Source organism: Lutra lutra, chromosome 7, assembly GCF_902655055.1.
Source record: "Lutra lutra chromosome 7, mLutLut1.2, whole genome shotgun sequence".
Taxonomy (NCBI): domain Eukaryota; kingdom Metazoa; phylum Chordata; class Mammalia; order Carnivora; family Mustelidae; genus Lutra; species Lutra lutra.
This window is the reverse complement of record NC_062284.1, coordinates 138,120,247-138,145,035: the sequence shown is the minus strand read 5'-3', so window position 1 is coordinate 138,145,035 and position 24,789 is coordinate 138,120,247. Positions and strand designations below refer to the sequence as shown.

The 24,789-nt window shown below is 44.7% G+C and overlaps 1 protein-coding gene across 3 annotated transcripts in view; it reads left to right on the top strand.

The window, feature by feature from the left end:
* Positions 1-18,332: 18,332 nt before the first annotated feature.
* DICER1 (dicer 1, ribonuclease III) overlaps positions 18,333-24,789 on the top strand; it is a 68,740-nt gene continuing 62,283 nt past the window's right edge. For 2 of the 3 annotated variants that reach the window (XM_047736079.1, XM_047736081.1), the window contains exon 1: positions 18,334-18,466. The gene's annotated coding sequence lies outside the window, so the exon portion shown is untranslated. Of the gene's footprint in view, positions 18,467-24,789 lie in introns of all 3 variants that reach the window. The other variant, XM_047736080.1, reaches the window with a different exon arrangement.

Sequence of the window (24,789 nt, the reverse complement as noted above, 5' to 3'; positions counted from 1 at the left end):
TCCAGTTCCTAGTCTCTGCCCTTTCCTGCTGGTGCACTGCTGAGACCCATGATGACTTGGGGTTAATTTCTTCAGACGGCGAACAGCAAAAGTGGGAAGACTAAGACTAGCTTTAGGGGCATGTAGACGTGGTTCCTACTGATGAGAAGTTTTGTTTTTTGGGTTTTTTTAAAAAGGATTATTTATGAGAGAGAGAGAGAGAGAGCACAAATGTGGGCAGAGGCAGAGGGGGAGATATTCCCCAAGCAGACTCCCCACTGAGCCTAGAGCTCAACGCAGGGCTCCATCCCAAGACCCCAGGATTATGACCTGAGTAGAAATCAAGAGTTGGCCTCTTAGCCACCTGAGCCACCCAGGCGCCCCCTCCCCATCACGTGAAGAGTCTAGAAAATCCTCCACCGAAAAGTTTCTTTCTTTCCTTTCCTTTCATTCCCAGCCCCCACACACATATCTTAGCTCCAGGCTCCCTCCATACTGGAAATAGTACCATTTGTGATTTTTTTCCTTTTGGAGTTAAAATCATTGTGATTACAGAAATCTCTTTCAGCTGCTCATACATACCCCTGAGAGAGAAATAACAAGCCATTATGACCTAGTAACACTTAACGATGTTTTATTTACTCCTCGCTTTTAATAAGCTGTCTGTGAATGGGGCCTGAGGAGGTTAAGTCCCAAAACATCTAAGTGTGGCTCAACTACACATCCAGCTTGCCTGGGACAGTTCCAGGTTATGTGTGCCATCCCAATATTTTTGTGAAGATTTTATTTATTTGAGGGAGAGAGAGAGGGAGAGCACGAGTTGGGGGGAGAGGCAGAGGGAGAAGCAGACTCCCCACTGAGCAGGGAGCCTGATGCGAGGCTCGATCCCAGGACTCCAGGATCATGACCTGAGCCGAAGGCAGACACTTAACTGACTGAGCCACCCAGGCGCCCCCCACTATTATTTTTAATAGTATCCTATTTCCCTCTGGCCTAGGTTTAGACAATACTCAGTCACTTAACTAAGTGGGATGGGTCTGGGGCATGTGTTTTCATTTGGGGGAAGGGAAATCTGGAGGACGGATTGAATTTACTGGGAAGCAGTGTAACGTATTGAGGAACAGTTGTCAGAGAAGAGAAAATGCAATGGAGAGTGTCGCAGACAAGCTTTGTTGACTCTAGAACCTGCCTTAACAAATCTCCCTGTGTGTTTTAGCCTCCCACCTGTCAGTGGGCCTGGAAAGAGTACAGGTTGCATTTTTGGGACCCTAGCCTCACACCACAAACCTAGTGACACAGGCCTTGAAGTCAGTCATTCAGTCTTGGATTTAAATCCCAGATTCACTGCTAACTGGTACGTGACTGTGTCTCTTATCTCCTGAGGTTTCTATCGATAATCTGTGTCGCTTGTCTCTTTGGGTCTTTATTTGTAAAACTAGGGTAACAGGAACATCCACTCTTCAAGTCACACTAAAGAGTAGAACCATTAGTGTGGGTAGGGTATTTAGCATAACGCTTGGGGCACAGCAATCCCTTAAGTTCATTGTGGGTAATCTGTAGTGGGTATCTTAGGGACTGGTTCTTCATCTGTCCTTCTCTGAAAACTTCTTGCCCCACTGTGGTAGGCCGAGTAAAGATGGCGCTCAAGGGGCGCCTGGGTGGCTCAGTGGATTAAAGCCTCTGCCTTCGACTCCGGTCATGATCCCAGAGTCCTGGGATCGAGCCCCACATCGGGCTCTGTGCTCAGCAGGGAGCCTGCTTCCTCCTCTCTCTCTCTCTGCCTGCCTCCCTGCCTACTATGATCTCTGTCTGTCAAATAAATAAAATATTAAAAAAAAAAAAAAAGATGGCGCTCAAAGACAGCCCTGTCCAACCCCTGGAACCCATGAATGTTGTCTTATTGGCAAAAGGCACTTTGCAGATGAGATTAAGTCAAGGCTCCTGGGATGGGAGGATTATCTGAATCATCCAGGTAAATGTGAGGGGTGATTGCCAAGTCCTTGTAAGAGGAAGGCAGAGACAGATTTGACTCCGGAAGAGTAGAAAGTGATCTAATGTTGGAAGCAGAATGTTGTGCTTTGAAGAAGGAGGAAGGGACCTCAAGCCAGAGAATACACACAGCCACTAGATGTGGGAAAAGGCAAGGAAATGGATTCTCCCCTCAGAGCTTCCAGAAGGAACCAGCCCAGTGAAACTGATGTCAGACTTCTGACCTCCAGAACTGTAACAGAATACATTTCTGTTGTTTGAAACCACTGTTTGTGGTAATCCATTACAGTAACTACAGGAAAGGAAGACACGTGCCCACAGTGGGAGTTTCTGGACCACCATATTTCTTTCTTTTTTCTATCAACATGTAATTGACATGTAGCACTACATTAGTTTCAGGGGTACAACATAATGACTTGGTATTTGTATGTATTGCAAAATGATCACTACAGTAAGTTGTTTACTTCTATCACCATCCGTACCTGCAAGATGCTTTTTTTTTCCTGTAATGAGAACTTGTAAGATCTACTCTTAGCAATTTTCCAGGGTGCAATAATATATTATTAACTGTAGTCACCGTGCTGTATATTACATCTCCATGACTTATTTCAGCAGCCTTATTTCTTTCACTTGGTCTAAGACTTGATACATGACCTAAGCTGGACCAATCGGATTCTTCCTCCCAGGCATATGGAATTTTATTCTAGACTTACAGGTATTGAGACACATCCATGGCAGAACGCCAATGACCGTGAGCTTCATGCTGCTCCTGCTTCGTGCCCTTGCCTGGAATTATTCAACTCACGCTCAGATTATAACAGGGAGATCTATTGTAGGATTTAACAGTATCCTTCCAACAAAATCCCTTTATCGGTTAAGGTAGCTGGCTTTGGTTTGGGTTGATTATCACTCCAAGAAATTGATCAATACAGACAAGCTGTAATCAACAATCAACTAAGAAAACTGCGTGGTCTCTAACAAGCCACTGGATTGCAGCCTTTGTGGCAGCACTGATTTGGGCTTTTGTGACCTTAAAGCAGCTGACAATCATCCCTGAGAAGACGCTCCGCAGCACAATTGAACCGTGCACAGACCAGGCACCAGGGCAGCTGAGAAGACCGCTCACCTGGCCTGGCACAGTCAAAAGTGAGGCAGCTCATTTTTAGGGGGAAGTCCCAAAAAATTCCATTCTGAGTTGAGTTGCACGTTCTTGACATATTCCTGGATTTTTACTAAGAGATTGTGGTTGATTTTGGCGGCGAGGGTCACGGGGGTGGGAGGGGAGACAAAAGAAACAGTCTCACTGCCCAGTTGCCAAACTTCTGGGAGAAATACAAAAACATGAATAGTTCAGTCTAAAAATCTCACACTTGCTCTGGCATGTGATCAAGCTCTACCAAGTGTGAACACTATTTTTTTTTTAAGATTTTATTTATTTATTTGACAGACAGAGATCACAAGTATGCAGAGAGGCAGGCAGAGAGAGAGAGGGAAGCAGACTCCCTACCGAGCAAAGAGCCTGATGCGGGGCTTGATCCCAGGACCCTGAGATCATGACCTGAGCAGAACACAGAGGCTTTAATCCACTGAGCCACCCAGGCACACCCCAAGTGTGAACATTTTAAGAGAGAACATTGTAGCTGAAACCTGGGGCCGGAGCATTTGTTTCTGTAACTTGCATACTTTATATTCTTTGGCATCCATTCAAAAGTCATTTCAGTGACAGTGACTTCCAAAAAACAGGTGTCTTTTGCTTTAGGGCTCATTCATCCAGCAGACGTTTATTGAACTACTGCTTTGTGCCCAGGGTGCGGCTAAGTGCAAAGAGGATCTGGCACGTTTCCTGATCTCGGGGGCCGATCACCAGGTGGGAGACACACAGAAACAGGCTGCTTCTCTAGGAATTGCTCAGAGCGTGAGGAATTCTCTCCTTTCCCAGGGTGTCCAGCACGGGATTATGAGGGTTGAGAATCCTCATATTTAAGATGTACTCAAATATTGCTGCTTCTGTTTCATTGATTTCAATGACTCTTCCCATACGTCTCTAACATTCCTGATAACTACAACCCGTGGAATGCTGATTATGTGCTACTCACTTTACATACGATATTTCATTGAGTTCTCTCAACTCCAAGGCACGGCTACCATTATTATTTACACTTATGGAACTCAGAACTGAAGCTTAGTAAGGTGAAGAAGTACGAGACAGAGCTTGGGTTCCAATCTCGATTATCCGGAGATAGCCTGACCTCCCTCTCTCTATAGATACCAACCTTGGACGACATTTTACAGGAAATTTGCTAAGGTTCAATGAAAAGTCAAGCTTACTATTTTTCATCATCACTTTACTTGCAAGGACAGAGATGCAATTCAAATGGTTTTAAAAGTATTGGGGGCAAGATGGGATGAAGCTGGCTTTAGGGAGATCTTACCATGTCTCCATCTCTGGTCTCTCTCCTTCCTCCTCCACTCCCTGTCTCCCCCTCTCATCTCGGTTTTTTTCCCGGGTTTCTTTGGTGTCATTTGCCTCTCCTGACATGGGGTCTCTCCACATCTGGGGAACACTTGGCTGCCAGCTGCCTCCAGGACCACGCACTTAAAACACACTGACTAGAGAGGCAAAGGGATTCATCTTCACCAAATCCAGCTGCAAAAATCCTAGGGGAGGTTTCTGATTGGCCAGGATGGTGTCACGTGGCCAGGAGGACCGTGAACAGTGATTGGTCCAGCCTTCACACACCCCGCCCTGAGGTTAAGGGAGGGGTCTGTGCCTCGCCCTCCTGGAGAACTGCAAGGTGAGAGGTGGGATCGCGGGGGGCGGGGGGGGGCGGCGGGGGAAGGAGAAAGAAATTGCTTTTTAAGAAAGCATGTGCTGCTCCAGGACAGACAAAACAATGTGTGTGCGTTCTCCATAGACCGGAACCAAACGGGGTCCTCCGGAGGCTATTGTCGGTGTAACATGCCTTGAAAGTGCCTGAAGAAGGTGTGTTTAGCTAAACGCTGAGCGGAGGGAAGGATCTTCGCACTAGTGGTGTGATAGGCGACTGTGTTGCAATCACGGGGAATCACGCAGTCTTGGGTTTTGTTCTCCCTCTCCCTCTCTTCCTCCTTCCTCCCCCTCTCTCTTTCCCCCTTTTTACTTTTGCTCCATGCGCACAGTGGAGACGTAGAGATGGGTGTGACACAGACACCGCATTGGAGCCCTCGAGAAGCTCTGCTTAGCGGGGATGAGGCCCCGGGCATGAAGGCAGGGAGGCAGAGACGAGAGAAAACGCAGTGTGGAGTCAGGGGCCACGACATGATGAAGCGGTATTTGAATAAAGAGTGAAGGACAAGGAGCATGGCAGACAAGGACAAGGGGAGGGTTTCCAGCCAAGAGGTGTAATATAACTATGTTGCAAACTCAAGGCAAAACAGAGGGACCCCGACATCCTGCCGCTGGAAAGAAGAGTGTTTTCATGGCAGCCCCAGGAGGCAGGTGTGCCCAGAGCACAGGGGCCCGCAGATCAGAGATCGGAGACCAGCAGGCCATGAGACCGAAACCCTGGTGGAGGCTGGGTTATGCGGGAACTTGAGCGCATCAGCTTGGATGAGGGCAACGGAAGATTCTGAGCAGTGGACTGAACCAGTCTGAGAGAGTCATACCTAATAGCCTCTCTTTTTCCTTTGAATCACTAGATAAAGGAGAAGATCATAAGCGGACAGTAGGCAAGCGAGGACGGTGGCTCCCACCAGTGTTCACCTTGGGATGACACTCTGGCTGTCAGTTTCAGGCACCCCGAGAGCCCGGTGAGGGCAGAAGCACTGTGGAGTGTTATGGGCTGTGTTGGGTCCCCACAAAATTCACATGTTGAAGCCTTCATTGCCAACCTCAGAATGTGACTGCCTGTGGAGAAAAAGCCTTTAAAAAGGTGATTCGGGTAGAAAGAGATCATATGGGTGGGTCCTTATCCAGCATGTCCTTATAAGAAGAGGAAAGGCAGAGGCACAGAAAGACATCAGGGATGTGAGTGTGAAGAGGGAAGACCACGTGAAGACACAGAGGAAGGACGGGGTCTACAAGCCAAGGAGGGAGGCCTCGGAAGAAACCAGCCCTGCTACCACCTTGATCTCAGACTTCCAGCCTCCAGACTCTGAGAAAATTAACTTCTGTTGCCCTACCACCCCCACCCCTCCTGCCAGTCTGTGGAGCTTAATTCCGACAAAACTAGCAGAGCTAATCCAGTCAGTGTGCCCAAGCCCTCCAGATGCTGGTTGTTGTTGGTAGGGAGTGTTTTAGTCTGTTCAGGCTGTTATAACAAAATACCACAAATCGGTATTAATATCTGCAATTTATTTCTCCAAGGTCTGCAAGCTGGAAGCCCAAAAGCAGGTGTCAGCATGGCCAGCTTCTAGGGAAAGCTGTCTTCCAGGTTGTAGACCCCTGACTCCATTGCAGTGTCCTTACATGGTGAGAGGGGCGAGCAGCTCTCTGGGGTTCCTTTTACAAGGGCACGAATCGCACGCAGGGGGGCTCCACCCTCATGACCTAATCACCTCCCAGAGGCCCCACCTCCTATACCATCACCTTGGGATTTAGGGCTTCAACATCTGGATTTGGGGGACCCGAATCTTCAGACCATAGCAGGGAGTGACTCCGTACAGTTACCTTTTTTTGACTGGCTTGGCTCATATTGCCTGGGAAAGCTGAACCTCTGCTAATTTGGGTTTGTCCAGGAAAACAAACAGGTAGGCAAATGGTAGTAGGGAGAAGGAATGGACAATATACCCACCGAAAATCTATGTTGAAGTCTACAGCTCTGTTTAACTAAGCTTAGCATTAAAAAAAATCTGGGTAGGGGCGCCTGGGTGGCTCAGTGGGTTAAGCCGCTGCCTTCGGCTGAGGTCATGATCTCAGGGTCCTGGGATCGAGCCCCGCATCGGGCTCTCTGCTCAGCAGGGAGCCTGCTTCCTCCTCTCTCTCTACCTGCCTCTCTGCCTGCTTGTGATCTCTCTCTGTCAAATAAATAAATAAAATCTTTAAAAAAAAAAATCTGGGTATACCCGATTTTATCATTCTAAGCTATTTTAAAAATTGCTTTATGCAAGTACTAATGCCTTGTGAATGTGGTTAACCGAGTAATAATTCAATACAAATTAAGAGTATACTATATACTTTTTCCAAATAATGAAGAGCTAATGCCAAGATATGGGAAACTTGTCGTCCAGGGGACGGGGGAGGGGAAGTCAGTCAAATACTGAGACACGGATAGGGTAACCGCATGGCTGTAATCTTTCTGTTATTTTGTTTTCCCCTGTCAGAGTGACAAGATACTGGAACTCTGTAAGGGAGCTATTCGGGGCACTGGGAAAAGCAGCAAGTAGTTTGGGGTAACTTTCCCTGGTAAAATACGGAATAGTCTGACGGTCGGGGTTCTTTCCTTCTAAATTAAACAAGCCTCAGGGATTCAGTACTGAGGTGAGGGCAAAAGACCTGATTGAGCAAAAGTCATCCCGAAAAAGGAGATGCCAAGAAATACTGACTTCATTTTATTGGAGTGGAAAGAGAAGACTGATACAATGAGGATCTGGGACAGTGGAAAAAGGGTATGGAGTGTGCCTGACTGATGAATTTTTTCTTTTTCTTTTCTTTTTTTAACAAAAAAAATTTTTAAAGATTTTATTTATTTATTTGACAGACAGAGATCACAAGCAGGCAGAGAGGCAGGCAGAGAGAGGAGGAAGCAGGCTCCCCGCTGAGCAGAGAGCCCGATGCGGGGCTCGATCCCAGGACCCTGGGGTCATGACCTGAGCCGAAGGCAGAGGCTTAACCCACTGAGCCATCCAGGCACCCCGAGACTACTAATCTCAATCCCAGTTGATAAGCCCCTTCGTTCAGATCACAAAGCTCCAATGCCCAGCAGTGCTCTGTCCAAATGGCACCTTCTACTTTCCAGAAAACAGGCTCTTGGTGAGCTTGAAACCATAACTATAAAAGAGAGTAAAATGCACACATTTTCCCCTTTCAGATATCTCTAATTCAGCTACATCTCTCTGCCCCAGGACGATCCTGGTCAAAACCATCATGTCTTTTACCCTATTGCAAACGAACACTCCGATTTTGTTCTTCATTTCTACACTGGCTGGAGTTAACTTTAAACAATATAGATCTTACCACTTTGGCTTAAAAACCTTTCTATGTCTTCTCCATCTTTGAGATGAAGCAGTAAATCCTTAACATGATACCCACGTTCCTCTGTGTTCTGGAGCCATTTTCTTATCTTTCCTCATCTCTTGCTTTATGTGTGGGTCAATACTGGACTTCTTTCGGTTCCTGGAATGAGCCATACCTCCTTGCCTCTGGGTTCTGGCATCCTGTTCCTTCTACCTGGAAATCCTCCTACACTTTACCTGGCTGCTCGAACTTCAGGTCTCCGCTTATAAGTAGATTTCTTACTTAGGAAGAATGTCCTCGACCCCATGAACTAAGTTAGGCTCCCCTATTGTCTGGTCTCCTACCCATAGGCATGGGCCATTAAAGCGATCATTGATATTATTATTGATATTATTTGATATTCTCCCCTGTTGGACTGTAAGTTCCATGAGAATAGGAACCATGTCTACCTTTTTTCAATTCTGTAGCTCTTGCACCAAAATAGTGCCTCCTGTAAAGGAAGTGCTCAATGAATATTTCGTGAATAAATGAGTGTTTTTAATAAAGTAAGAAAAAAATATTGCAACAGCTGATACTCAGAATTCCTCTTTGGAAAGGAACTCTCTTCCCAGAACAATAGTCTGAGGAAACTGAAGAGGGTGGGTAAGCCCTTGCTAGTTCTGAATGTGAACAAGCACTAAAACCTGTTTGAGGAAGAGGCCGCCTCTCACTATTTGAATTAAAGAGCTGAACTTATTGTTTGCGTGGAGACACGGAGAGCTGCATGTGGCACTGGCTTTCCGGTCAGAGCAAACTGCTGATCTTCAACGGGCCTTGGGAAGTGTGGAGTTCAGAGATGGGGGGACTTTCAGAACCCAGAGTGTCTAGGGATTGATGGATCATTAGCTCTGGAGATGTGGTTATGGGACCGAAGCTCGCTGACTTGCAGAAAGTAGCACTGTCTCTGGCCGGTTTTCGGCGGCCCATGTGCTCATGAGGAGCAGATCTGATTTAGACCGTCTCTGGGAGTCAAGTGCGGTGCTCGAGAAAACAATCTGTTGTTCTGAGAGGGTGGAGGGTGAGAAGTTTTATTCTCAGACCCCAAGAGATGAACAGAAATGCCACCAAAGAGGAGACAGGGAAAGAGTTGAGCAAGGTGAAGACACAAAGGAACTCTGCAGCGATGTTCAGAAGTCATTTTGAGGATGACAGTGCCTTCTGTTAGGCGGAAGTTGATTTCACAGATAAGAGGCAAAACCTCTTCCTTTGCCCCATCCTCCTCCCTGCCTGCCTCCTCACACTACTCAGCATTTTTGGTCATTATACTTGAAGAGTGTGAACGAGCCTGCGGGGGAAATGGAGGCAAGGCTGGGTTCCATGTCGGTGGTACAAGGCAAAGGTGGTGTGTGCATTAGTTGCCCAGAGCCTAGGGTGACCATGAAGAGGTAAGTGAGATCCACCGCGGAGTCGTGGAGTAGAGTGGAGTGAAGTTGTGGAATGGAGTCTACCCCACTGTGGAGTAGATTCTGGTTTAAAGTTAGGTTTGTTGACGTCTAATTTGAAGTCATTAAAATTAAGTGAATAATTCAATGAGTTTTGTCAAGTATAAACAGTGGATTATTCCTACAACGATTAGGAGAGAGGACATTTCCCTCTCCCCCAAAAGTTCTCTAATATCTTTATGTAACCAATCCCTTCCCTTCATCCTTTGCCCCTAGCAACGACTGATCTGATTTCTTTCCCTATATTGTAGTTTTGTCTTTTCCAGAATCTTATGTAAATGGAATCCCCTATAGCATGTAACTTTTCCTGTCTGGCTCCTTTCACTTGGTGAAATACTTTTTTTTTCTTTTCTCTCTCTCTTTTTTTTTTTTTTTTTTTTTGGTGAAATACTTTTGAGATTCAACAGTGTTGGCGCTTATATCAATATTTCATTCCTTTTTTATTGTCAGGTAGTTTTCTGTTGTATGGACATACCACAATTTGTTTCCCCATTCACTGAGTGATGACAATTGGGTTGTTTCCAGTTTTGGGTGATTGTGAAGAGAGTTGCTATAAACATTCATATAAAGGTCTTTGTGTGGACATTTGTTTTCATTTGTAAAGGTAAATATCTAGGATTGAGATTGCTAGGGTTATAAGGAAAGTATGTATTTAACTTAACAAGAAACAGCCAAAGTATTTTCCAGTGTGGTTATTTGCGTTGTATCAGCAATGCATGAGAGTTCTATTGCTCTATACCTGGGTCGGCACTCTATAAGCTCAATCTTTGTGGCCATTCTAGAAGGTATGCACTGTAGTTTTAATTTGCATTTTTTAAAATAACTAATGATATCAAGGAAAATTTTTCATGTTTATTTGTGCTCTGTATATGTTCACTGGTAAGGTATCTGTTCAAATCTTTTACTCATATTTAAAAATTGGGTTGTGTTGGGGTGCCTGGGTGGCACAGTCAGTTAAGTGTCCCAACTCTGGATTTCAGTTCAGGTCATGATCTCTTGAGATGGAGCCCCACATTGAACTCCACAGTCAGAGTGGAGTCAGCTTGAATTTCTTGCTCCCTCTCCCTCTGGCACTACCCCCACTCTCAAATTAAAAAAATCTTTAAAAAAATTGGGTTGTGTTTTTATACTGAGTTGTAAGTTCTTTATAAATTCTGGATACAAGTGATTTATCAGATATATATTTTGAAAATATTGTCTACCAGTCTGTGCTTTTAATTTTCTTAGCAGTGTTTTTTATTTTTCAAAGAGCAGAAATTTTTAATTTGGTGAAGTCCAAATTTAGTTTATCAATTAAAAAAAATTTCTCGTTCATACTTTTTGTTCCTATCAAAGACACCCTTGCCTAACCCAAGCTTACAAAGGTTTTCTCCTATAGTTTTTCGAGAAGTCTTACATTTGTAGGTTTTACATTTGGGCTTATGATCCATTTTGAGTTAACTGTATGAATACAGGGTATGATTTGAGGTTCTTCTCCTCCTTCTTTTTCTTCTGCACATTAGTATCTATTTGTTCCAACACCACTGTCGAAAAGACTATCCTTTCTAGATCCTTGCTATCTTTGGCAGAAAATCAATTGACCATATATGTATGAATAGATTTTTTTTAATATTGAATAGATTTTTTTTTATATTTTGATATTTGATTATTTTCCATTGATCTGTGTTTGTCCTTACATCGGTGTCATACCATCTGGATAATTGTATCTTTATAGTAAATCTCAAAGTTAAGTACTTGCATCTTCCAACTTTTCAACTTGTAAGTTTCTACCAAAAAATTCTGCTGGGATTTTGATTGGAATTGCATAGAATCTATAGGTCAATTTGTGGAGAACTGACCTCTTTAGGATACTCAGTCATAGTTCCATGAACATAGTATATCTCTTGATTTACTCAGGTCTTCTTTACTTTCTCTCATCAGTATTTTCTAGTTTTCAATGTAAAATTCTTATATATATTTTGTTAACTTTATTTCCAAATATTTCATGTCTTTTGATGCCATTATATTTTAAAATTCCAATCACTATTTTTTAATTATTTATTTATAGAAATATAAATGATTTTTGCATAATTAACCTGTATCCAGTGATCTTGGTAAACTCATATATTAGTTCCAGTAGGCCTTTTGCAGATTCTTTAAAATTTTCTACAGTGTTACTTCTTTTTCTTATTTTTAAGTTCACTTTTTATTTGAAAATAATTCCAAAATAAAAGTTACAAGAAAATATGATGGTTAATTTTATGTCTCAACTTACTGGCCTAAGGGATGCCCAGATAACTGGCAAAAGAATATTTCTGGCTATGCCTGTGAGGATGTTTCTGGAAGAGACTAACATTCAATTCAGTAGATTGAGCAAAAAATTCGCCACACTCACCAATGTGGATGGACATTATCCAGTCCACTGGGGGCCTGAATGGAACAAGAAGGCAAAGGAACTATAAATTCTCTCTCTTTTCTTGAGTTGGGATATCCACTTTCTGCCCTGGGACACCAGAGCTCTGGTTCTCAGGGCTTTGGACTCTGGGAGTTACACCAGTGGCCGCTGGTCAGGCCTTTGCACTTAAAAACTGAATTACAACCCCAGCATTCCTCATTCTGCAGATGGAAGATAGAAGAGGGTGAACTAATTCCTATTAAAAAAATCTCCTCTTGGGGTGCCAAGTTGTCTCGTGGGTTGAGTGTCTGGCTCTTGGTTTTGGCTCAAGTCATGATCTCAAGGTTGTGGGATCAAGCCCTGCATCAAGCTCCTCACTCACTGGGGAGTCTGCTTGGGGATTCCCCCTCCCCCCACCCCCCAAGCACATGCACATGTGCACACACACACACTGTCTCTCCAATAAATGAATAAATAAATAAATAGATAAATAAATCTCCTCTTACAATTCTCTCCTATACCCACTGGTTCTGTTTCCCTGGAGAACACTGACTAATAAAAAAGTACAAAGACCTCCCATAAGCCCTTCACCCTGAAACTCCATTCACTTTTCAGCAATTATACCAATGATATCTCTTAGGGCAAAAACATCCAAACCATGCCAGGATTACACATTGCATTTATGTTTCTTTCATTCTGAAATTGTTCTTTAGTTCTTCTTTGACCTTCATAATCTTAAAAATTTTCCAGATTATAGGCCAGTAATTTTGTAGGCTGTCCCTCAACTCGGATTTTTCTGATGCTTCCTCATAAGGTTCAAGACACCCATTTTTGGGAGAAAGATTACAGAAGTGATGCTGTAGCTCCTGATGTTAATTTATTGTCTTGCTGACAGTAAGATTGATGAGAGACATATTTCTATGGCTCTGGAAGCTCATTTCCTTCCCTCTTTTGGTAGCAGAGCTAAGAGCTTGTTAAGCTGGACCAAGCAGGCTAGTGGAGCGACAAGACCTTGGGCCAGGGTCAGTGCTCCTGGGGAGCAAGGCCGTTCCCAGGGCCTTCTGAGCAGACCTTGGTCCTTGGTATGCTTGCTCCTTAGCACCCTATCTGGGGTTTTCCCTGATATATTTCTTATTATCTGGAGAAACTAGGAATTTTCCAGCCCCAACTAGGCTAGCATATAAGCATGTAATGCCGTGTGGGGAAGGCCCACATTCTGTCTTGGACTACGGCTCTGTTTGTTTTATCCCTGGCTGCTGGCTGAAGCAGGCTTCATCCTGTAGGAATCTTTGACATGGTACACACGTAATAGTTGTGCTTGGCCTGTGCTGTGTTGTAACGACAGTGTGTATGTGTGTGTTTAAGTTTACCTCAATAAAGCCCATATTATAGCTGTACCATGTAGCACTAGGGGGGTGTGTCTATGACCTTCTGCATGACCGTTAACATTGAATACTTGAGTAAGGTGATGTCTGTTGGATTCCCTTTAGTAATGTTCTTGTTTTTAAAATGAGAGTTTTATGGGGAGATGCTTTGAGCCCATGTAATATCGCATTCCTCATCCAGCTTTGACCCACTAGATTTAGCAAACACGGATTGTTCTTCTCTGATGATTGGCAAATGGTGATTTTTTTTTCAATTTTTTATTTAGATTCTAGTTAGTTAACCTACAATGCAATATTGGTTTCAGGAGTAGAATTCAGTGGTTCATCACTTACGTACAACACCCAGTGCTCATCATAACGAGTGCCCTCCTTAATGCCCACTCCCTGCCCACCTCCCACCATCATCCCTGTTTTTACTCTATCTTAAAGAGTTTATAATGGCTTTTCCCTATTCGCCCCCTCCCATATGTTCATCTGTTTTATTTCTTAAATTCCACCCAAGAGTGAAATCCTATGGTATTTGTCTTTCTCTGACTGACTTATTTCACTTAGCATAATACACTGGCTCTAGCCAGGACATTGTGAATGTCAAGATTTCATTTTTTTGATGGTTGAGTAATTTTCCACTGTGTATATATGTATACACATACAAACACACAACACATCTTCTTTATCCATTCATCAGTTGATGGACATTTGGGCTCTTTCCATAATTTGGCTATTGTTGATAATGTTGCTATAAACATTCGGGGTATCTATACCCCTTTAAATTTGCATTTTTGTATCCTTTGGATAAATACCAAGCAGTGCAATTGTTGGATCGTAGGGTAGTTCTATTTTTAACTTTCTGAGGAAACTCCATACTGTTTTCCAGAGTGGCTTCCCCGGTTTGCATTCCCTAAATGGTGATTTTCTAATTCCATTATTCCTTCTAAATTTATTAGTTACATTCTAGTATAAGGATGACCTGTCTCTTCCCCTCATTTATTTGCTCATTAAAAAAAACACAACAAACACATCAGCATGGACTCATGGATTCTACTTTACTCCATGGGACATAATTTCCTACTATCATCATTTATTTTGATGTTCCAATTTCCCAGATTTGGCCAGCATGAGCCCCTTCACGCTGACTTCTTTGTCCTTTCGAAACGCCTCCTTCACTCTTTGGGCATTTTCCTATTTTCTGGCCCAATAAGGAGTTCCAGGCTCATCTTATACTTTCTCTGTCCTGACCCTGAAATCAGATCTTTCTTCAAGGAGCCCTGGTTCCTTTCAGTGGAAAATTTATTTAGATCTGGGTGTAAGGTGTTCTCCCAGCTGTTTGCTGCTACTCCAAAGCTCTTTCAGTGGAAAGAGCTAGGAAGTATATATACATATACATACTTTTTTTTTTTTTACATATACACTTTAAAAAAAAAGATTTTATTTATTTGTGAGAGAGAGAGAGCGTGCACACATAATCAGGGAGCTGCAGGCAGAGGGAGAAGCAGGCTCCCTGCTGAGCAATGAGCCCAATGCGGGGCTCCATCCCAGGGCCCCTGGATCATGACCCGAGCCAAAGGCAGACGCTTAACCAACTGAGCCACCCAGGCATCCCATATATATGCTTTTATGTATATACCGGAAACCTTATGCTCACATCAAAACCTCCAATTCCAATCTGACCACTCAAGCCTTCTTGCTTGTCCCCTTTCTGTATTTGTAACCCTGTTCCCCAATAGTGAGAAATCTGGCTTCCATTATCCTCAATATAGTTTTTAATTTGTGTAGTTCCCTTGTGTATATATTCAGCCACCTGACTTTGCAGGACTGCACCCCACCTTCCCTTCTGGGCTCTGACCTCCATCCTTGGCTGACTTTCTAGATGAATAGGGGAATGGCTATATTCTCCTGTGTCGCTGAAAAAGGAGAGAGAACCAGTTAGTAGAGAAAGATACACAGATGAGCAAATATAGAGAGAAAAAAAAAACCTAGAAGAAGGACACAGAGAGTACCTTTGAGTTCCTGAAAGCTTTCCAACTCCTGGGTCTAGGTCTTTGCTGTAGCTCTATTCCTGCTCCCAGCTTTGTGAGAGGTCCTACAACCAATGATAAAATTCTTCCCTTTTGGTTAAGCTATTTCAGGGTGGTTTCTGTTACTTGCAAACAGAGAGTCTTAAACAAAGGTGTATTTATATCCTGGCTTGTTCAATAAAGAAAAAAAATAAATAAAACAAATTGTGGAAATAATCAGGGCAAAGGGAAAATAGAAATTAGCCCACAGAAAATGCATACCACATGGTACTGTACTGTTGCTTAACATGGGCTGAAATATTAGCTCTAAGATTTCTAGTGATCCAAACAAAGTGTGAAACTCTATCCCTTGTAAGAGTTTAGGTCTCCGGATTTAAAAACAAACCAGCAACTGGAGCATGGATAGATGGATCACTGGAACGAAATGCAGAGCGTAGAAGTGAACTCTTCAGCAAATGGCCAATAAATGGCAAACTGTGTAGCCATCTGGAAAAAAAAATTTTTTTGGATCCATCCCTCATCTCATACACTGAATCAGTTCCAAATGGTTCCATGTTTAATTGCAAAAGACTGGGAGTCTAAATGTCCACCAATAGAGAATTGGTTAAGAAACTTACAGCACATCCCAGCAATAAATGTTATGGGGATTGAAAAAAAAAATAGCAAGGAGCTCTGTATGTATTGCTATAAAATATTTTCTGGATATAGGATGTAAAAAAAGCAAGGTATAGTAGGTACGTGTAGCATGTTACCATTTTTGTTAATGAGGAAGTCTTGGCTTGTATCTGCACAAAAAAATTCTGCAGAAGAGTAAGAAACAATGGTTACCTGTTGGGGGAACAGGTGTGAGAGAGAGATTCTTTATGCTATGTACTTTTTTTTTTTTTGCTATGTACATTTTTATACTGTTTGATGGATGAACCATATGTTTGTACCACCTATTTTTTTTTTTAAAGATTTTATTCATTTATTTGACAGACAGAGATCACAAGTAGGCAGAGAGGCAGGTAGAGAGAGGGGAAGCAGGTTCCCTGCCGAGCAGAGAGCCCGATACGGGGCTCAATCCCAGGACCCTGGGACCATGACCGGAGCCAGAGGCAGAGGCTTTAATCTGCTGAGCCACCCAGGCACCCCTTGTACCACCTATTTTTAAAATTAAAAAAAAAAATTGGTGAAAATCAGACAAATCTGCCTAGGTAGTCTTGACAGATTGAAAAGGCAGCAGGAGGGGCTAGAAGTTTGACCTGCCCACAGATTCTCAGTGCTAGTGGATGGCTGCATATCTTCACCCTGAGAAGCCATCCTTCTCACAAAGGATTATCTCCGAAAAAGCTCTAATGTGTGTTACTGGGGGAGGTCTGTTGCCCACAGTACTGAACATATAAGAAACGCTTTTATGGAGGTCTCTGCCCAAAGCGTTCTACTTCGTAATGTTGCCCATGAACTTTCTACGTTCAAGTGAAACTTCAAGCGAATTTAAGGTAAACAGATGATCAAAATTGGAGCACGGTAGTGACTCACAGCCCACCAATCCCAAAGCTAGTAAGTACCTGGGGTTCTAATCTCAGTTGTTCACTTTTTAGCTGCTTACGGTCTGGAGGCTTGTCAGTTTCTTCAGCTGTTAAAACCGGGGCAGTTACAACGCCCACCTCAGAGGGTCCGTATTAATATCACAGGCCTGTGAGCCCTAGAGCAGCCTGTCCAACCGCAGTAGAATGTGGGCCACACAAGACATTAAAAGTCTTCCAGCACTCACATTCGAAAAAGAAAAAGAAACAAGTGAAATCAATGTTTATCCCAACATATAAAAATATTACCATTTCAATTTGCAATCCATAAATGATCAGTGTCTTGTCTTACTTTTTTTTTTTTTTTTTTAAGAACGCATACATCTGGGTTCCAACCAGCACATCTCCATGGGGACTAGCCAATTTTTAAGTGCTCAGTAGCGGCACGGGGCTGGTGGCTGCTGCAGGGAACCGTGTCTCCGGCACGTAGTAGGCGCTAAGGGCTACCGCGTAAGATCCGGAGCAGGGTGTCTGTCACCGCACCTCCTCTGGAGTACACTGGTCTTTCACCGGGAGTGCTCTACCAGGGATGCCTACATTTTGGGATGAATTAATAGGATTCTCTTTAAGCCAATCACGTACTTGACCTCCACCCATACTTTAATTCACAGCCACGAGGTTTGGCAGAGGGTTGCGACCTATGCAAATGAGCAATTTACATAAGCGGGGCTGCAGTCTCCGTCCCATTATCCGGTTATCCCAGTTCCGGGGCGGGGGTGGGGGTGGGGTCTGTTGCCTCCCCAAATGTGGAGGGCCGTGCACCACCACCGCGGGAGAAGCAGGCGAGTGGGGAGGCCCTTTAAAAAGGGGGAGGCGGTGGTAAGAGGAGCGCTGAGCCTCCGGAGAACAATTCCGGCCGTGGGGAAGGGCCACGTTTTGGGGGCGGTGGGAGTCAGAGGGGGAACAATGGAGGCGGACGAATTCTGAAAGCCGGGGTATACTGCCAAGCCGGGCGAGCGCCCGGAGTCTCGGCGCGCGGGCCGGGAGCGCCCGGCCATGGGCGGCGGATCGCTCCGGCCCACTCCCGGCGCTGGGCCGCAAACGCCGCCTGGCTTCCGCCTCCCGCGCCCGCTGTCTCCCGGCTCCTGAGTGGCTGCGGGGCCAGGATTAACCTTTCACCGCCGCACTCTGTCCAATCACAGGCTCGCTCTCATGCCGGCGCGGGGCGAGCCGGGCGAGCGAAGCGTGGGGGCGCGGAGGGGGCGGCGCGGGCGCCGGTGGGATTCTCCAAGCGGCTGTGCGCCGTTGCCGCGGGCCGTGCGCGGGCTGCGGACGAGCCGGGCTCTGCGCAGTCTCCGCAGGCGCCGGCGGGAGGGGTCGAGGCGGAGGCGCGGCGCGGCGCAGGCGGCTCCAGGCCCAGGTGAATGGAGTAACCTGACAGCGGGGACGAGGCGACGGCGAGCGGGAGGAAATGGCGGCGGCGGCGGCGGCGCCAGGCGGCACCGGGAGGCCTGGGCTGTGACGCGCGCGCCGGAGCGGGGTCCGATGGTTCTCGAAGGCCCGCGGCGCCCCGTGCTGCAGGTGAGGCGGGCTCCCGCGGAGCCGCTTTGTGTGCGGGGCGGAGAGCGGCTCCGCCCGGCCCCCGCGCCGAGGCCCGCGTGGGCGCCGGGGCCCGGACCCGCCGGGGAGGGGAGCCGGCGCGGCCAGATGGCGCCGCCTCGCCTGGTCCCCGGCGGCGCGGCCTGCGTGCCGGGCTGCCCCCGCGCCGGGCTCCGCGCTGCTCCGACCCCGGCGCCCCTCCGGAGTCGGCGCCTCGGGAGGACTCGGTGCGGTGTCGCTGGCGGCGGCCGGGGCCGCGGGCGCGTCCGCAGCGGGCATGGAGCCGGGCCTGCCTCCCGCTGGGTTGGAGGAGAGCGGGCTTTGACAGGTCCGGTTAGGCACGCGGGAGCGGTGCGGGCCCGGCGGCGGCGTCCCGGGAGCATCCTCGGGACCCGCGGCGGCGGTGGGGCCCCCGGCGCGAGGCCCCCTCGGAGGGCAGGAAGGCGGCTGTCGGGGCTGGCAGGGAAGCGCGAGCCTTCGGGTCCCGCCCGGGGAGGATTGTTCGTGTTTACTGGCAGGTGACCAGCTCTGGGTCCCCCGGGGCGGGTGGCCGAGGCCATCTTTTCGCCCCTCCCCTCCGATGTTTTTGTTGCCAGAACGCCGGAACCCTGCAGAGGAGCCTTTCTGGAGGGTTTTTAATCTTCGGGAAGTGAGTGTATGTTTTAGGATAGCACATCAGATTTATGTGGATTGTCTAGAAAAGCCGAGCTGCCCCGAAGGCTTTGCCCGCAGCCGAGCTTAACAAAACCACGTAATGTATCTCTAATAGCATGGAGATTTGTAGAAACAGGGATGAGTGCGCTCTACAGTGTTCAGCCCGTGCTTTTGTGAAGGAAGTCATCCTTTCCGCGACACGTTACCGAACCATATGAAAAGTCTAAGCATTCTTAGAACTATCACACTTAAAAAGCATTCGTCTTATTAAAGAGTAATTATTTTGGAGTCTGTGCTGCTTGGAGGCGCTTCTGGCTTTGGATTTTCTCAATCTTTACAATCCCGATTTTCAGTTGTCTTCCGTTGCTTGTTTTTCAAGTTCAGCACACTCAGTGAATGGAAAAGGGCAGGAGTGGGGACTTAAGTAACTTGGAAAATATATGTTTTAAAATGTGCTTTCAGAAACAGGTTCGCTCAGTTGAACATGTATTGTTGTAAACGTTAAATTTCCTAAATAAGAGCACATCTTAACCAAGAGCTCCAGAACTTTATATTAGAGGGTAGATGGTGGTACAGGATTCTGAATGAGACTGCTAGGGAATAGTGATTTTAGTCCTATTAATATTTTGGGGAATTATTAGTATCTAGAATACTCTGGAATAATCAGTTTATTTGGCATAGTGTTGTCTTCAGAGCCAGCTACTGCCTGTGGCACGTGTGTATTCTAGGGAGCAGACATGTGCGCGCGTACACACACACACACACACACACACACATACATGCATATAATTGTAGAATTTTATTTTAGACCATGTCAAACTTACTCTGCTTACAGATGAAAAATACTATAAAGACTGTCTTTAAAATGGTCACTGTGTACATTTAAATGGTAACGTGGGTTAATGGATGTATTCATGGCCTCAACATGCAGTTCTAAGAAAAGATGTATTAGTTTCATTTGGGGAGAAAAGATCTTCTTTTCCTGCCATGATTTTCGGTTTATGCTGTCATCTCATCATTGAAGGTTAAGACCATCTACTGTATTTTGCCTGTGGCTCTTGTATGAGTTGTACAGCGAGGTTTGGCCATTGCTAAGTTTTCTTGTCTTGGTTGTAGAAGACATTGTCTTTCCAAGGGGTTCGTGATTCTTATTCGATAGCGATTTTGTGGTGTTTCATAGCTGGTAGCTCTTTTGGCGTAGTGCTGCCTTCTAGGAGGAATGACTTTCATGGCATTGAGATGATTTACTCCCTGCCACTGTCTGGCAAGTGAGAGATGCTGGCTTCATTTGAGAAAGCAGGTGTTTCACAGAGGTTCTCTCACTCGTGACCTTAAAATCCTGTGGTCATTCCTTATGGCAAAGGAAAGAAGGGACACATTCATTAATGAAGAGTGCCCCCTTATTATGTACCAAGATGTTTCAGTTGCTTTTATATACATTCTCATTTAATCCTCACTGTGATCCTGAGGCCAACTCAGTATTGTCCTTATTTTACATGTAAGGAAACGAAGACTCAGGTTATTGACCCGAGTTAGGAACCTGAAAGTGGCAGTCAGGATTCGGTCATGGTTTGATTTCAGGGGCCTCTGTATGGACCCTCTGCATTGCATTGAACTGCATTGTTGTGCCAAGTGGATTTTAGGAGAAAAACCTGCATAAATGTAGGTGAGTCCTTAGTATCTGTTGAAAAAAAGAAACTCTAAATATTCAGGTGACCTCTGATTATCTGATTAATAATTTAGATTTTTTCCCTTTTCTTGTGGTAAAGTATGCAGCACAAAATTTACCATTTTAACTGTTCTTAAGTGTGCAGTTCAGTGACATTAAGTATGTGCATGTTTTGTGACTGTCACCGCCATCCATCTTTGAAACTTTCCCTTCATCTTCGGGGGAACTCTGTCCCCGTTAAACACTAACTCCCCATTCTATCCATCTCTCAGACCTGGGCACCTCCATTCTTCTATCTCTGTGGATCTGACTGCTCTAGGAACCTCGTGTCACTGGAGTCATACAGTATTTGTCCTTTCGGGACTGGCTTATTTTACCTCCCATAGTCCTCAGGCATCGTGTCGTAGACGTCTGTTGTAGCATGCGCCAGCACTTCCTTCTTTTTTAAGCCCAAATAATATTCAACACACACACACACACACACACACACATTTTGTTTACCTGTTTTGACGTGGGTTGCTTTTGCCCTTAGGCTTCGTGAGTAACGCTGCTCTGAACATAGATGTACAGGTCTCTGTCTGAGCCCCCACTTTCACTTCTTTTGGGTATAAACTCGGAAGAGGTCAGACTGTTTCTTGGTCATCAAAACACACAAAAAATTCAGAATTTATTGCACTGTGATTTTTCTGAGGGTTGTTCCAGGCAGTGATACTATCCTGTAAATAATTCCTCTGTGTTAATAAAAGACTTTCATCTCCTTGAGGCCCAGGATTTGCTCATTTTTATGATCTTGCTTCCTACCACTGGCCAGTGGATGTTCAAATAACTGAGGTCGTTCCGTTGCTTCATCTGGGGCTCCGTTGCGCTCCGGTGGGTGCTAGAGGAGGAGACTGGGAAGGCACATGTTTAACTTGCAAAAATACTAAGTTGAAGCCAAGTGGTTTATCTTGTTCACCTTGTGCTCAGCTTTTTGGACATTCAGGAGTGTCCTTTGTTCAGGAAACCCCAAGGAACGGATATGTATTAAACTAGCTCGTATTCACAGGTTTCTTTGTAATATTTTTTCTGTCGTTATGCACTTAGGACTTCCCAAAGTAGACCAGGATCTTAGGGGGTGCCATTATCTCTTTGGGAGTCTACCTGCTTAGCCTGTGAGGTGGATCTTTTAGTCCTTATTCTTCTGATTCTTGGATGTTCACCAAATCTTTTGCATGACCCAGGGTGGTTTTTAGTTGCAACTAATTTCTGTGAAAGCGATTCTAGTATTAGTACAGCAATGTAGAGACAACTGTGTGTTACTTTATAATTTGTCTACTTGAGAAAGGATTTGAGATTGTCTTACAATGACAGGTTTGAGAAGACTGAAAGGAATGGCGGAGGTTGAGGGGTAGAGTATGGAAGTTGCTAGAGGGAATTAGAAGAGAGGCTTACGGCAAGGATGGCTCAGCATCTGTGTGGAACTAAAGGGGTTTTTTTTGCTTTTTAAAATTTTTGTTAGAGCAAAAGAGGAAACGAGACTAATTATAGTTGGCAGTGATTAATGAGAGGAAGTATGCCAAGAGAAGCAGACTTTTCTCTTGTATGAAGAGTAGTTAATCGTTTGGATTCTTGCATAAAACGATATTAACAATATATGGAGAAAATGTTTTACATTTTACAAATGATAGGGAAACATTTTTCGCGTGCCATTTTAGAGACGGTGGATACAAGCATCAGGCATAATAGAAAAGCTTTAGTAATACAGGTGTGCTTCGTTGTGGTAATTTGATTCCATAGAGCTAGTTAATTTATCTTTAGGCTGATGTCCCTGAAATATCAATTGTCTCATTCAGGCTTTTGACAGTTGCTGAGTAACAATCCATTCACAAATGAACTCATTTCTGCACAGCATAGATGGTCAGGATTCTCTGGGCCTGTCTTTAGGAATGTGTGTTGGTCGCCTTTCTTATGGGGTGGTGTATGCTCGTGAATGAATACAGAGAGAGAAGCCGTCGAGAAGCCTAGCTGATGAAATTTAAATTTTCAGTCCTGTAAAAAGGCCTTTGTTAAAATAAACCCGAGTACAAAGTGACTTTCCTGTTTATCTGAAATTGTCAATGAATTGTTGGTACTCTTTTTAAAATACAAAGTTGCTTTACATTTTAAATAAGTGACTGAGAAGGTGTCACAAGAAAACACTGTCTGAGGATGTCAGCAGGACTGTTGCTAGAAAGAAGACGTAAAGTAGTGACCCGTTGGCCCAAGGTTCTTGGTGATATTCAGTGTGTTGGCTGTGTAAGCGTTTATGAGAGTAAGTAATAGTGCCGGGCATAGCAGAAGGTGCTCAGATTTGTGGAATGAATAGATTAGTTTATATTTAATTTTTGAAATTTTAGAAGCTGAGGTAGATTTATGGAGAATAATATTGCCTGTATATTAAGGCTTTTAAAAAGACCATCACCCTTCTGATCTTGGACCAGTCATGCTGTCTGATTCTTGATTCTCCTCCATTTGTGAGGTCCCTGTGACTAGGTGCATAGAAACATTGTGGACTGAGACAAGTGTTAATTTCATAGAAGAAGAGTGCTGGGTCGCTCAGTTGGTTAAGCGTCTGCCTTCGGCTAAGATCATGATCCCAGGGTTGTGGGTTGGAGCCCTGCATCGGGCTCCCTGCTTGGCGGAGAGTCTGTTCCCTCTCCATCTCTCTCTATCCCTCTCCCCACTCATGCTCGCTGTCTCTCTCAAGTAAATAAGTAAAATCTTTAAATAAAAAGAAAAGTGCTATAAAAATTGAAAGTTCTGCTGGTATAGAAAGCTTTCTCAGTGTTGAAGCAACCTCACTCTGGTAGTTGTCATGGTAGTTCTGTTTTAGCTGACAACTCCATGTATACAATAAAGCAGTGATTGAAAAAACAGGTTTGGAAAGTCTTCTGGGAATTAGAAAATGTCAGCAAACCAGTTCAGAATTTTTAAAATAATGTATTTACAGAACTTGGATAAGGAAAGTAGGATCTCAATTTAAAAATTGATCTTTGAAATGTTAGGTTCTCTAAGAAGTTAGATCAGTAACATATTTGAAGGGGAAAGAAAGGCAGTGGACTTGTCTGATACTTTGAGATTCCAGAATTTTTGTCTTCCTGCTGGTAACAGCCCGGGAAGGCAAAGTTAACATGATGATCCCGACGGTTTGAAGGGCCTCGCCTTCTCTTACACAGCCTCCTGCCCAGCTGTCGCTCGGGAGGAGCTCTGATCAGTGGTATTTTAAGCTTTTTCCACCTTGCAAAATTAAATATTAATATTTTATCAGAGCTTTGTAGAGCAAATGTCTTATGTGAGAGAGACCAGGGTTCAGATGCTGAGTCCTCCATGTGTAGCAACCTTGCTGAGTGTCCGCTTCCTCGTTGGTAAATTGGTCATAAGACTACCTGTTTGAGGTTGTGAGGGAAAAAAACGAGTTTCTTAAACTCCCATCCCACTTCTGGCACATAATTACTATTTGATAACATTTAGCGGATATTGTTTTTCCTTTATCTGCATTGAGAAAATCTTACTTATGTTCCTAATGTGGTTATGTTATGATCCCCCCAAAGTTATTGCTGTAGGGATGGACGTCTGATACATTTATAATGGAAGGTGGAAGAGAGGAGGGCTGGAGAGCAGTTATTTCATAGGCAAAGTTCTATACTGAAAATGGTCTACATTGTGTCTAATGGTTCAGCTGTCTCACTTGGGTCTCTGCAATAGTGATGTCAAGTGTAATAGTGCCTTAATATTGCTGGCTCTCCCTAAATAACCATTATTCTTCTATTAGGCATGAATAAATACATCGTCCTTTATCTGTATTTCTTTCTTTTCTTTTTTTTTTTTTTAAAGATTTTATTTATTTATTTGACAGTGAGAGATCACCAGTAGGCAGAGAGGCAGGCAGAGAGAGAGGGGGAAGCAGGCTCCCCACTGAGCAGAGAGCCCGATGTGGGGCTCGATCCCAGGACCCTGAGATCCT